The 13,076-nt window shown below is 43.4% G+C and overlaps 1 long non-coding RNA gene across 1 annotated transcript; it reads left to right on the top strand.

The window, feature by feature from the left end:
• Positions 1-103: 103 nt before the first annotated feature.
• LOC125150765 (uncharacterized) lies at positions 104-4,183 on the top strand. The gene is made up of 3 exons (XR_007146468.1): positions 104-267; positions 577-750; positions 4,051-4,183. It is a non-coding gene; the product is annotated as an uncharacterized LOC125150765 (long non-coding RNA).
• The last annotated feature ends 8,893 nt before the right edge of the window (positions 4,184-13,076 follow it).

Genomic DNA, 13,076 nt, shown 5'->3' with positions numbered 1-13,076 from the left:
GGAGGGGGGGGGAGAATGCGCGCGCAGCTGGCAGAGCCCCGGAAGAGGGTGGCCGGGGCCTGGCTTCCCTAGCCACGCCCCTTCCTCAGCCCTTCCCTCTGGACTTGTCGCGCCGCCGCCGAGGCCCGCCCCACTGACCGTGGCGCCTGAAGGGGCGGAGGAAAGCGCTTCCGCGCAAGCGCATTCGCGTGCTGTCGCCTTCTAGAGAAGTTACTGCGCAGGTTCGCGTGGAACCTACGGAGAGACCAGTAGGTCTTGGAGGGCTAGGTTTGTCACTTTTCTGGGCTTTTTACAATTTTTAATGCCACCGACTACTACTTACTGGACGCATGTGGTACACCGGCCACAATGCTAACCATACAATTACAGCGTTCACTCAACGTGTATGTATTGAACGATTCCTACGTAGCAAGTGAGCACTTTGGGTCCCTAACCAGGTCCCAGGTACCTATCCCCATTTTATCGATGGCGAAACTGAGGTTCACGTTGATCAAGTCACTGGTCCCAAGATCATGCGACTAGAACGTGGGCGCTTCCTGTTCTGTTTCACCTTTGTCTTTTTAACCTCTCTTTTAGGATTCCTTTGATGGGAGCAGAGAAATTGTTACCACATTTTCCACAATTTGACCACCGCTTCCCACCCTCCAACTTGGTCTGCTATTCTCCCCTTCCCAGAAAGTTTAGCGCACTTCGCAAGGCCGCGTTATGACTTTCGTGGAACCGCGACACATTGGCCTTGCGTTTGTGGAGGTGGGTAGATAGGTAGGTAGGTAGATAACATATACATATGTATATTTATGTACAAACATGCATATTCTTATATAGCTCACATTTTACAACTAAATTGGTATACAGATGAATATATCAATGTTGTACAGCAAAACATTTTCTTTGACCTACAAGTTCATCTTTTTTTCACCCTGACTTTTAAAAGCACTTAAAACATTTTTGTGGGCACCGTGCCTGTTGTAGCTAATGGATAAGACTGCCCTGTCTCAGTCACCCAAAATGAAGTTCAAGCTCTCTCTAGACACCGAAGAGCTTTCATAAGCTATCTTTGCTACAGACAAGTGAGATTTCTTTGGGAAAGTGCATGACAGGTTACAAACCTCTTATTTTCAGAAAGACCTGTGTGCGAATACCTCATTTTCATCTTACGAATGGCCCACCATTGGGCATGTCACTTGATTTCTCAGATCCTCAATCTTTTCTGCAAAATAAGGATAATGATGCCTATCACACATGGGTCCTTTTGAAAATTAAGTGAGGTAATATGTACAAAATGCTTGACATATAAATATTTAATACATAGGAATATTGGAATCTCTTCTAGCCCTGTAGGTCTATGCTTCTATTCCTATATTCTTTTTTTCCCCTGTATTCTTTAACTCCAATAAGTATAGTTTGTTTGCGGTCACAATTTAACATCTCTGAAATCAAGAAATTCGCCTATGCCAAGTAAATATGAAAGCTGTGGACGAATTGCCTTTACTTGTCCAACTGTGAGCTTAGGTCTGGCTAGAGAGTTTCTATATATCCAATTGTCACCTGAATTGAAAACTTCATGTATAGCAAATGGTTAGGAAATGCTTCTGGAGTAAATGATTGCTCAGAGGCAGGGGAATGAAAGAGATGACCTTGAAAAAAATAATACCTAGGTTTCCATGTGCCATGCAGTGTTCTAAGTTTCCTTGTATTGATGATTTGAGTTGGCAACCAAATTATAAGGTAGAGAGGACCATCATCCCCGTTTTATTTATATTTTAGTTTTTTATTTTTATTTTTTGTCTCCCATTTTAAAGATAAGAAAACTGAGATCCAGAGAAGTAGAGTAACTTGCCTGAAGCCACAACTAGGAAGTGACAGACCCAGGACTTGATCCAGACAGCCTGGCTCCCAAGTCCATTCTCTGCCTCTCCTCCCCGTCTTGGCCCCTGGGGGAATTTGCGTGCAGTCCCTCTGTGAAGTAGGAACTGACCTAGGAATCATGTATACTTTCTTATTTAATCCCTGCAACATCCCCATGAAGTCAGTACTATATTCACCCCATCTTATGAATGATAAAACTATGTGTCATACAGGTCAGAAACTATAAAATACATAAATATTGGTAGCGCTGGGACTTGAACTCAGGCACATATAACTTCAGAGCACCCATTCCTAAGCCCCGTTCTAGACTTCATGCCTTATTTCCACTTGTTAGCAGCTTAAGTGTAGATTCCTTTTATTTTTTTAATGTTTATTTAATTTTGAAGGAGAGAGAGAGCATGAGTGGGGGAGGGTTGGGGGGGGAGAGATTGAGAGAGAGAGAGAGAGAGAGAGAGAAAGAGAATCCAAAGCAGTCTCCAGGCTCTGGATTGTCAGCACAGAGCCTGACACAGGTTCGAACTCAGGTGAGAACATGACCTGAGCCAGTGGGCCCCATTAAGTATAGATTTCTAATTGTTACTTAAGTCTGTGTGGAAGAGGTTACCCTGGATGCAACATTGAAGAGAAACATTGTTGTGAATGTAATGTGTCTATTACATGCTAAGCAATACAATTAAAGATTATAGATATTGTCAATTCTTGTAATAAATCACAATTTTCAAAGGAGAGGTGTATGTGACCAACTGCAGCATAATTAGAACTGTCCATTGGATGCCTGTCTATTAGGGTTCCTAGTTAATTTTTTTCTTTAAGGCTGCTTATATGAAAAGAGATATATACACAAAATATTGGTTACAGCACTGTTTGTAAAAGACTAGAGACAAACCATCACTAGAGAGCTGTTATAATAAATTTTTTAATGTTTTTATTTATTTTTGAGACAGAGAGAGAGCATGAGTGGGGAGGGGCAGAGAGAGAGGGAGACACAGAATCCGAAGCAGGTTCCAGGCTCCAAGCTGTCAGCACAAAGCCCGACGCGGGGCTTGAACTCACAGACTGTGAGATCATGACCTGAGCCGAAGTCAGACGTTCAACCGACTAAGTCACCCAGGCGCCCCTAATAAATTTTAATACATCCATATTGTGTAATATATGCAGCAATTAAAAGACTGAGGCACATAGTATGTCCTGATATGGAACTATCTTTAAGGAATACTTCAAGTGAAAAAAATAAGAAAAGCAAATAGTATGCCAACATTCGTTAAACTATAAAAGAAAGGGGAGAGGCACCTGGGTGGCTGAGTCGGTTAAGATTCCTGGCTCTTGGTTTTGGCTTAGGTCTCGATCTCATGAACCATGAGGTGGAGCTCCACATGGGGCTCCGTGCTGACAGTGCAGAGCCTGCTTGGGATTCTCTCTCTCTCTCTCTCTCTCTCTCTCTCTCTCTCTCTCTCTCTCTGTGTGTGTGTGGCTCACCCACTCACACTTGCTCTCTCTCTCTCCCTCTCTCTCAAAATAAATGAATGGACACCTTTTTTTTAAGGGAGGGGGAAATATATATATGTTTGTGTAAATGGACATTGAGAGGGATTTTTCCTACTGTCCTGAAACTGCTGCTGAGGCCCAAATCTAAAAATCAAAAAGTACATAAGGTACCCACCACCAGTTACTGGAACTAGCTGTCTTCCAGGAGGACATTTAAAGAGCCATTGGTTGGAGAAACCAGCCCTTCCACCAAGCCCTATCTCCACTCCAATAAGCCCCACCCATTCTCCATGCCCTTCCCTTCTCCCCACAGATAAACCATCACCACTAATCAGTGGAAAGAATAGAGAGTTGACAGGGGAGTCAGCCTTTGGGAGAGTGGTGTTCTGGAAAGAGACGTATCCCTTCCTGTCTCTCCATGGGGGGATTATATCCCTTCCTAGAAGCAAGGGAACAGGGCTCCAAAGGAATCACTAGTGAAGACTAGGTGTGCCTATAGGAAGAGGAGACCGGCAACTCCCCAGTAGCTATTTGAGCATCAGACTTACTGATATGCTCTATGCTGTTGCATCTCTGGCAAAGGAAAACACACGAGAGCGACCACATGGCAAGGGGCTTTGGATGGTATGGTGGAGGGCTGTAGATGGGGAGGGACTGAAACTGTCCCAGCAACCCATACATACCTTGACTTTTCAGTCCTAGATTGGAGCGTGGCAAAGAGATGTTCATCATCGGCATGTGGTGTAGATGACACAAGCTGGCGGTCAGCTGGAAGATAAAGCAAATGTACAAGGGGCTACCCATTCCTAGGGAGAGAGAATTGGGATCACTCCAGGTACTGATTCTTTGTCATATCTACCCATTCTTGTTTCATTTCTCCCCGTTTATATTTTTATAGTTTCTTTTAATAAAAATCGATGTTTTCCTAGTCTTTATCTTTCTCCAGAGCCTAAAAATTTGAAGTTATTTTCAGATCTATCTATTGTGTTTATTTAAACCAAATTAGTTCATCTCCTAATTGGTTTTATAGGCTTAATTACATTGGTTAATTTTGCTCATGCATTTTAGAATTTTTGTTCCTAGTCTTAGGTTATATATTTTTTCCCTCTCTCTCTGTCTCTCTCTGTCTGTCTGTCTGTCTGTCTCTCTCCACTCATCCCGTTTTGTCCAGTGGTTTTGGAGTTGCCATAAATCTAGAACCAGATACTAAAATTTTGGTGTTCTAGTTCCTGGATGATATTGAAGACATAGCAAAACCAAAACAATCTGTACTCTGAATTTTATTTAAGAACCTAAATTTTAAGTGCATTTTTTTTTAAATTTTTTTTTTCAACGTTTATTTATTTTTGGGACAGAGAGAGACAGAGCATGAACGGGGGAGGGGCAGAGAGAGAGGGAGACACAGAATCGGAAACAGGCTCCAGGCTCTGAGCCATCAGCCCAGAGCCCGACGTGGGGCTCGAACTCACGGACCGCGAGATCGTGACCTGGCTGAAGTCGGACGCTCAACCGACTGCGCCACCCAGGCGCCCCAATTTTAAGTGCATTTTTAAGTGTAGTTGGTTAATCTCCAGTGATACATAATTCAATTAAGTAAAAACAAACAAATAAAAAATACTACATCAACCAAAAAAGAAATAGCAATTGATGTACTTAAAAATTTAGCAGATTGACAGAGAAGTCATAATCAAGCGCATGAGACTTTTTAGTCTCTGGATATGAAAAAGGATTCGATGCAAATTCATGATACAAAAGAAGAAAATAATGCATAAATCTAAGGATGAGTACATGATATACTCAATTGGAAAAGAAATGTTTTGACCATTAAAATAGTCCCCCCTCCAACGTAGCCATGGATCTTATACCAGTCCCCCCAAACTGTAACCCTCTGGCATCACAGTTTATTACAGCATGACTTCTCTTAACAACCACAGCAGAATTACATAAGGTGAAAAGTATACTTAAATTCCTCAGGAAAGCTCCACACTAGAGACTGTTTATTGTTTCTTAGTTTTCCTCTGGTGTCAGATCTGATGGCCATCTCTTTGGCTGACCACCAAAAGAAGTGAGTGGTTTAGATTTAGAGGCCATGTTACATGAAAAAAATGTGCATCTCTCTTTTTTTAAAAAAATGTTTATTTTTGACAGACACAGAGAGAGAGAGAGAGAGAGAGAGAGAGAGAGAGAACATGAGTGGGGGAGGGGCAGAGAGAGAGGGAGACACAGAATCCAAAGCAGGCTCCAGGCTCCGAGCTATCAGCACAGAGCTCGATGTGGGGCTGAAACCCATGAACCATGAGATCATGACCTGAGCTGAAGTCTGACACTCAACCAGCTGAACCACCCAGGCACCCCTAAAAAATGTGCATCTTTCAACTTTAGAATCACACTTACTATGGCAAATGACCACACCATGAGATCTATAGGATAAACTGAAATCTACTAAGAAAATAGCAGATTTGGCTCTTTTATCACATGCAAAATGTATGATTTTCTTTATTGCTCTGTTGACCTTTTACATTTAGTTGAAATAATGTAGGTTAAAAGCATGTGTGATGTGACACAAGTGTATCAAACTGATGGTGACTGTCACCATGGTACAAATATGGCAGGTGCTGTCAAGAACTGAGATTTTACCTTAGTTGCAAGCTAATAATTTAGCCTAATGCAGTTTCCTGGATAGAAGCAGAGACACAAAAAGACGCAAAACCTCTGGGTCAGAGACAAAGGACTGTAATATTCACAACAGTTCATGCAACACATACATCAACACTTTTGCCTCAGTTCTTGGCTGTCTGAACACACAATATGTCACAGGAAGGGAACTCTGAGCTTAGGGAAACCAAATCTTTCCTAGTGAAGAGTGAGCATTTCTGTCCTTTACTCTGAAGGGAAACTATTTCTATTTTCGAAGGCTCTTTGGTATATAAACATCCTTGAAAAAATAGTCTGGGAGGGACACCTGGGTGACTCAGTCCGTTAAGCGTCCGACTTTGGCTCGGGTCATGGTCTCACGGCCCTGTGTCCGGTTCTGTGCTGACAGCTCAGAGCCCGGAGCCTGCTTCGGATTCTGTGTCTCCTTTTCTCTCTGTTCCTCCTGTGCTCTCTCTCTCTCAAAAATAAATAAAGATTAAAAAAAGAAAAGAAAAAAATAGTCTGGGACAAATGATAGTCCTTGTGCTCACAAAGTGTGCGGAAACAACCAGAGACCCATGGAGGGTCGGCTTCCAATGGGGGCAAGATTTCATTGTGTTGTACAATATTTGGTGAGTGAGTAGTATGCTGCGGATGAAAGAATATGGTTTTAAGAAGCATGGTGACTGTAGCTCCATTTCTAGCAAACATTTTATTAGTTACCTGACATTAGTCAAATTACTTCTCAGATCCTAAACTACAAAATGGAATAATAAATGTACCCCAATGGAATTGTTGTCTAGGTCAACTGAGAAAGTGTAACTGAAAGTACCAGGCACAGTTATCTAGAATATTCCAAGCATCCAACAGATGCTCTAGCCTTCTATCTTTCCCTTATTCACTGATTCCCTCATACATGTGAATCAGGCGCCAGAGCCTTACACCCCTCCTCGAAATCGGGAAGCAACTTCTTGGGCCCCTACCTGTGTTAGTTAGGATACATGGGTTCGGATGCTGTAACTATGGGACCGAAAAATGATAGAGGCTTTCACAAGGTAGAAGTTTACTCCTCTCTCACATAAAAGTTTGGATAGGTAGTCTAGGGGTGATATGGCAGGTTTCAGGTGGCAATTTTTAAGCTCTTCCTTGGTTATTGCACTGCTACCCCCAAAACATAGCTTCCACCATCATGTCCCATTCCAGCCAGTAGAGGAGAGAAAAAGAAGTGGATAGAAAGTGCCTTCTCTTTCACGTATGACACAGAAGTTGTGCTCATCACTTCTACTCACATGGCATTGATGAGTCACATGGCCACACCTAAATGCAAGGGACATTGGGAAATCTAGTCTTTATTCTGGGGAGGACTATTATTAATAGAGGGAGAAAAGAACAGATACCGAGAAACCACTAGCCATTTCTGCCACACTGCCGTTTGCCTAAGAGGGGGCAGGCAATAGCGCTCGAAGGCCTGAGGAAGTTGGAGTTCTACTCTGAAGCCACCAAGATAAGGATTGGAACTAGCAGCAGACCATGAAACTCTCCCACCAGTGTAATTCCCTCAGGCTACGCCATGTGGGCTCTCTGAGGGACTCTGAGTAAATAGCATCCTGATTACTTTGCCTGAGTTCTGAACAGGTTGGGGAAGAAAACAAAAAGATCGCCTTTACTAGTGATAAGAAACCAGGCTGGCAAAGAAACTTTCAGAGCTGGTAGCTGAAGGGCACCACTAATAATGAATCCCAGACCTGGGCTGCAAAGACTAGGACAGCTCCCACTGCTAAAGGGGGGCAGAGCCCCAGGAGCGGCTCCCTCCCCGTAAGAAGGACAATGTTGAATAGGCACGACCGGGTGTTTTCAAATTTATCAAAAGAGCCGTCCCTCATCTACGCAGGAATGGATAAAGCAGGGAGAGGAAGCAGGAAATGAGGTTAGAAAAAAACCCTTCCCAATTGAAACCCAGACTGGAGAAAAGGGGTTCCCCTCTACCGTCTATGGTGAACAAAGAGCGAGGCTTAGAAACAGCGGAAGAAGCAACCATTAACAGAACCAACAACTACAAGAAGGACCCAAACTGACAGGTCAGAAATTACCCAACACCATAATTGGATTTGAGCCCCAGCCTGGCCTCTTAGGAGCTGTGTGCCTTTGGATAAGCTCCATGAGGTCTCTAATTCTTCATTTCCTTGCCTCCAAAATGAGGAAATCGTAGTATCTAATTCCTCTGGTGGTTGTGAAGAGAAAATGAGGTAAAGCATGCCAAGCTCTTAGCAGAGTGCCTGGTATGAAGAAGCCCACGGGAAACAGTAGCTGCACTTACATTTCTGAGGGCCCATCAATAGCTCCTGAAGCAGTCTCTCCATGTCTGTTGGGAAAGAAAAACACCTTTATCTGCTGTCACAGCATTCAACTGAGATCAGAAGAGTTTCTGCAGAATAATAAAAGTAATTGGGAGAGGGAAAGACAAGGGGACAAATGGGAGAACAAGACTCCTGTAGGTTGAGCTGATCAGAGAGACTGGCTGGAATAGGGTCCAGGGCAAAGGGTTGGGCCTTCCCTTTTCCGTTCCTGCTGTGCCGCCCCAAACACACACATTTTGGGAAGGGGTTGAGAGGGGATAGGGCCCACGTATTTGAACCTCCCTGGCACACTGTGAGGTCTAATTAGGTGGTCTCTGACCCTGTCAATTCCCTCCTTAAACACTCCCTCCCCCCCCCCCCAAACCCTCACATAGCAGTTAATGTTTTAAGTTTTTTTTAATGGATGGTACTTCTGTTTAAAACTTTAAAGTCTGCTGGATAAGGGAATCTGAGGTTTCAGAAGTTCTGTGTTCTCTTCCCAAGAGAGCTATGAGAGCCACTATGAGAGTCAAGCTATGAGAGGCTGCCAGGTGATCACACATCACAGTTAACAGGGCATTCGCTCGTCAGTGATTCACTCTTCAGTGACTAATGATTGTACTTGGACTTGAGCTCCTCTCTCCTCCTGTCCATTGGAGCCCCTCAGGGCCTCCATCCTGTTTTTCTGCTCAGCCTCGAATATTGGCAGACCAGAAAGGGTCCATGGACGCCTTTTGAGCCAAGCCTCCATTATGCAAAGGGAAAACAGAGATCTGAGATGTTAACTGACTTGGTCAGCAGTTGCTTAGCAAGCCAGTTTAGACCTATGATGAAAAACCAGACTTTGGATTCCTAATCTATTGCTTTTCTAACACTTAAATTCCAACTCTGTAGCCTATTAGCTTTTAGATTTGGGCAAGCTTTTGAATCTCTCTGGGCCTTAGTTTCCTCATGTGTAAAATAGGTATATGGTACCCCATATTGGATTGTTGTGAAGGTTAGGAATATATCTAAAATCCCTCTCCACTATAACCTGCCCCCCTTATTCCCATCCTTCTTGGGTGGCCACGATGTCAGGTCCCTCCTGGAGGAGATCCCTGCAGACTCCAAGCTTAAATCTGGGCACTGCCGCTGACTTCTCTGGGAGAAGAGGGACTAGCACCTCAGTATAGGTGAGGACTTAGTTATTTTAGAATCCCCAAAACACAGCATCTGTCACACAAATGAAACTTTTGAGAGCAGATAGACATAATTTTAATGAACTGTTAGGCTTAAAAGTCTTCATCTCTCATTCTTTGGTCTTGCTAAAGATCCTTTTCTTCTCCAGATGTTGGAGAGAAAACAGGGAAAAGGGAATGTGAAGGAAAAATTCTTTCTTGCCTTCGAATGTATTCTGGGTTTTACAGGTTTAATGTCTGACCTCCCTCACTGTGAACTAAGGAGGAAAGGTACATTTGTGTTACTGCTTTATACCTGATACAAGATGTAAAACAGAATGTATGTACAAGATGTAAAAACAGAAACAACAAATGATCTGTTTCATCGATAAATGAATACAGGGCAGCTGGGCTTCCCTAAGTGAAGAGTGCCTTCAAACAGTCTCTGGATTTTTTTTTCAAGTTTATTTTATTATTTGATGCCTTCAAACAATCTCTGTTTGTTTTTTAAGCATATTTAGTTTTGGGAGAGAGAGAGGTAGGGGAGGGGCACAGAGAGAGGGAGAGAGAGAGAATTCCCAAACAGTCTCTGCATTCTCAGCCTGGAGCTGGACGCGGGGCTTGAACCCAGGAATAGCGAGATAATGACCTGAGCTGAAGTCAAGAGTCAGATGCTTTACCCACTGAGCCACCCAGGTGCCTCCAAACAGTCTCTTTTAGGACAATAGCTGGAGTTGCTGGTTTTCAAATCTATTAGGACAACTACTTCCTGCTTCCGGGATTCCTACATCTATTCTGGTACTGAAATGAAAAAGCTGGCAGAACGGAGCATTTCAGACATGCTCCACAAGAGGGTGTAACAGGCCCATGCCAGGCCAGCTCCCCAGTCAGAACTCCTGGGCTTTGGTCAGTGGTCCCAGTTGTGTTGCACAGATCTGGTTTGGCAGTTGTATGTCCGTGGGCCTCTGTTTTAGTTCCTCTCTTTTCCGAACTCAGGAAAAGAGAGTGCAGAAGCTTTGAGAGTCAAGTGTACTTGGATTAAAATCCTGGCTTTGTCTGTCATTTGTGGAGACGTTGGCCAATGAGTTAGCATCCTGAGCTATTGTATTAGTGATCGGTAACTTCTTCCCAAGGCTGGGGAATCACTGAAAAATAGACTCTTGGTGCAAGAAGGGACCTTCAAGATTGGCCAGTAGAATCCCCACATTTCACATATGGGGAAACTGAGGCCCAGGCTAGACCAGAACCCAAGACTCTGAACACTTGAGCCTATGCTTTCCATGCTATACCCAGCTTCCCCCTTCAAAAACACATCAAGCATTACAGCATTCATCAATGAACAAATGAATGAAAGGTAAACAACCCCTTGACTAACAAGTCTGCGCCTTTGTAGAGCAAGGGCTGTGGATCCAGACAGAAGCATGGAGTGGAGTGCTACATCCATCTCAGCTTCAGTGGTGACTAACTTGAGCAAGTTACTTGCCCTTTGGTACCTCACTTTCCTCATTGCAGCAGGGAAGAGGGGAAATAATTGGGGATAATGATAATACCTACCTCAAAGGTATTGTGAGGATTCAGTGAGTTCACACATTAAGTGCTCAGCTCAGTGCCTGGCACCTAGTAGGCAATGGAGCAGTGTCAGTTCTTATCATCTAAGCCATGTAACCTTTCTGAGCCTCAGTGTTCTCATCTGTAGCATGAGGTTTTATATAATGTTGTGAGGAGGATTAAGTGGTTGAATCTTTCCTTGCCTCTTTTAGCTTCTGATGGTGGCTGTCAATCCTTGCTCTTGCTTGGCTTCAAGGCACATTGTTCCGATCTCCGCTTCTGTCATCAGCCACATGGCATTTTTCTGCTGGTGTTTCTGTGTCCCTTGTCTCTGCTTATAAGGACACAGTTCATATTGGATGAAGGGCCTCTCTTGCTCCAGCATGACCTCATCTTAATTGCATCTGCGAAGACTCTATTTCCAAATTAGGTCAAATTCACAGGTACTAAGGGTTAGGACTATTTCAACATACCTGATGTGGGACACAATTCAAGCCACAATGCCCATTAAAAGATTTTCAAAAAACTCTGAAATTTTACGAGTTCTTCCAATTTATTAATAATATTTATAATTTATGTATAAGTTAACATAATTACAATTAATTTTATTTTGTTGGTCTGTATAAATTAATGTTATTTATTATAAATATTATATAAATTCAAATTCTGTTAATAAATTATTGATTAAATTATTTAAATCAAGTAGTTATAATTTGTGAACTGTTAGAACAGTTAATTAATTAAAAAAAAAAAACGAGGTGTGTCAAACAAAGCATTTCTGTGGATCTGAAAGGTGCTCGGACCGTCACTTTTCAACCCCCGGTTCATGGACTGTCAGGGTGGTCTTCCCACAAAGCAAATATGATGCTGTTACTCCCTCCATGATGGCCAATAGCCGACAAATGGCCCCTTCCAAAGAACACTTTCAGCTACATCTCCCCAGTCCTCTAATAAAGCCTGTGCTCAGGTGTGGCTCCCCCATCTTAACCTGACCCAGGACAGATCTTCACTGCCAGACCTTTACTTACGTGTTTCCTCCAGAAATAGTCCCCATTTTTCCCATCCCCCCTCCAACCACCAACATACCCCCAAGTTCCTTCTGCTACACATCATTCAAGGCCCAGCTCAAAAGCCACTTCCTCTGTGAAACCTGCCAGACTCAATTCTGTCCCCCCACCCCCAGGTCCATGTATTTGCACTGCCTCATTTGTGGATTTGTAGTACATCCCCCAGTTTTCCCAGTATCATACTGAGGTTCTACCATTAGCTGCTTCTCCCACATGGCTAGAACGCCTGGAAGTCAGGAACTTACTTTGGTCATTGTATTAATTTGCTGGGACTGTGACAAAAATTCTTTGCTTGAGCTAACTTTGGTCACCCTCCTGGACCTTCTCTTAGACCCATCTGTGCATTTTGCTATAAAATCCAGTTTTAGTAAGAACCCTACTAAGTCATTTTAGCAAGAACCCCCAACTCTTGATACCTGATCACCCTCACCGTCCAATCAGGTTCCTCATCCTCCACCATCCATCGAGTGATGTCTCAACACTGGGCCTGTCTTCAATTAAAATCCTGTTAGGTCAATATAGCCAGTAGCCCCCCTAATCCCTGTTGTTTCCTCTTAGTAAATTTCCATCCCCTGACCCCATGCTACTCCCTGGCTACAAATTCCTACTAGCCCGTGGTGTGCTTGGAGTTGAGCCCATCTCTCTCCCCCATTGTAAAATCCCATCACAGCCCCTATACCTAACACTAGTCCAGAATAAAGGCTTCCTTACCATCCTGAACAAGTGTTATTGAATTTTTTTTTTCATTTACAGATGCCATAACAAATATCACAGATTGGGTGGCTTAAACAACAGAAATTTATTTTCTCACAATTCTGGAGGCTGAAAGTCCAAGACCAAGATGTCTGGGGGTTGGTTTCTTCTGAGGCCTCACTCCTCAGCTTGCTGATGGCCGTCTTCTCCCTGTGTCTTCACGTGGTCTTCCCTGTGTGTGTCTCTGGGTCCCAAATTTCCTCTGCCTATAAGGAGGCTAGTCGTGT

The sequence above is a fragment of the Prionailurus viverrinus genome, chromosome D4 (assembly GCF_022837055.1).
Source record: "Prionailurus viverrinus isolate Anna chromosome D4, UM_Priviv_1.0, whole genome shotgun sequence".
Classification (NCBI taxonomy): Eukaryota; Metazoa; Chordata; class Mammalia; order Carnivora; family Felidae; genus Prionailurus; species Prionailurus viverrinus.
Note: the sequence above shows the minus strand (reverse complement) of the source record. Positions and strands in the feature narration are given on the sequence as shown.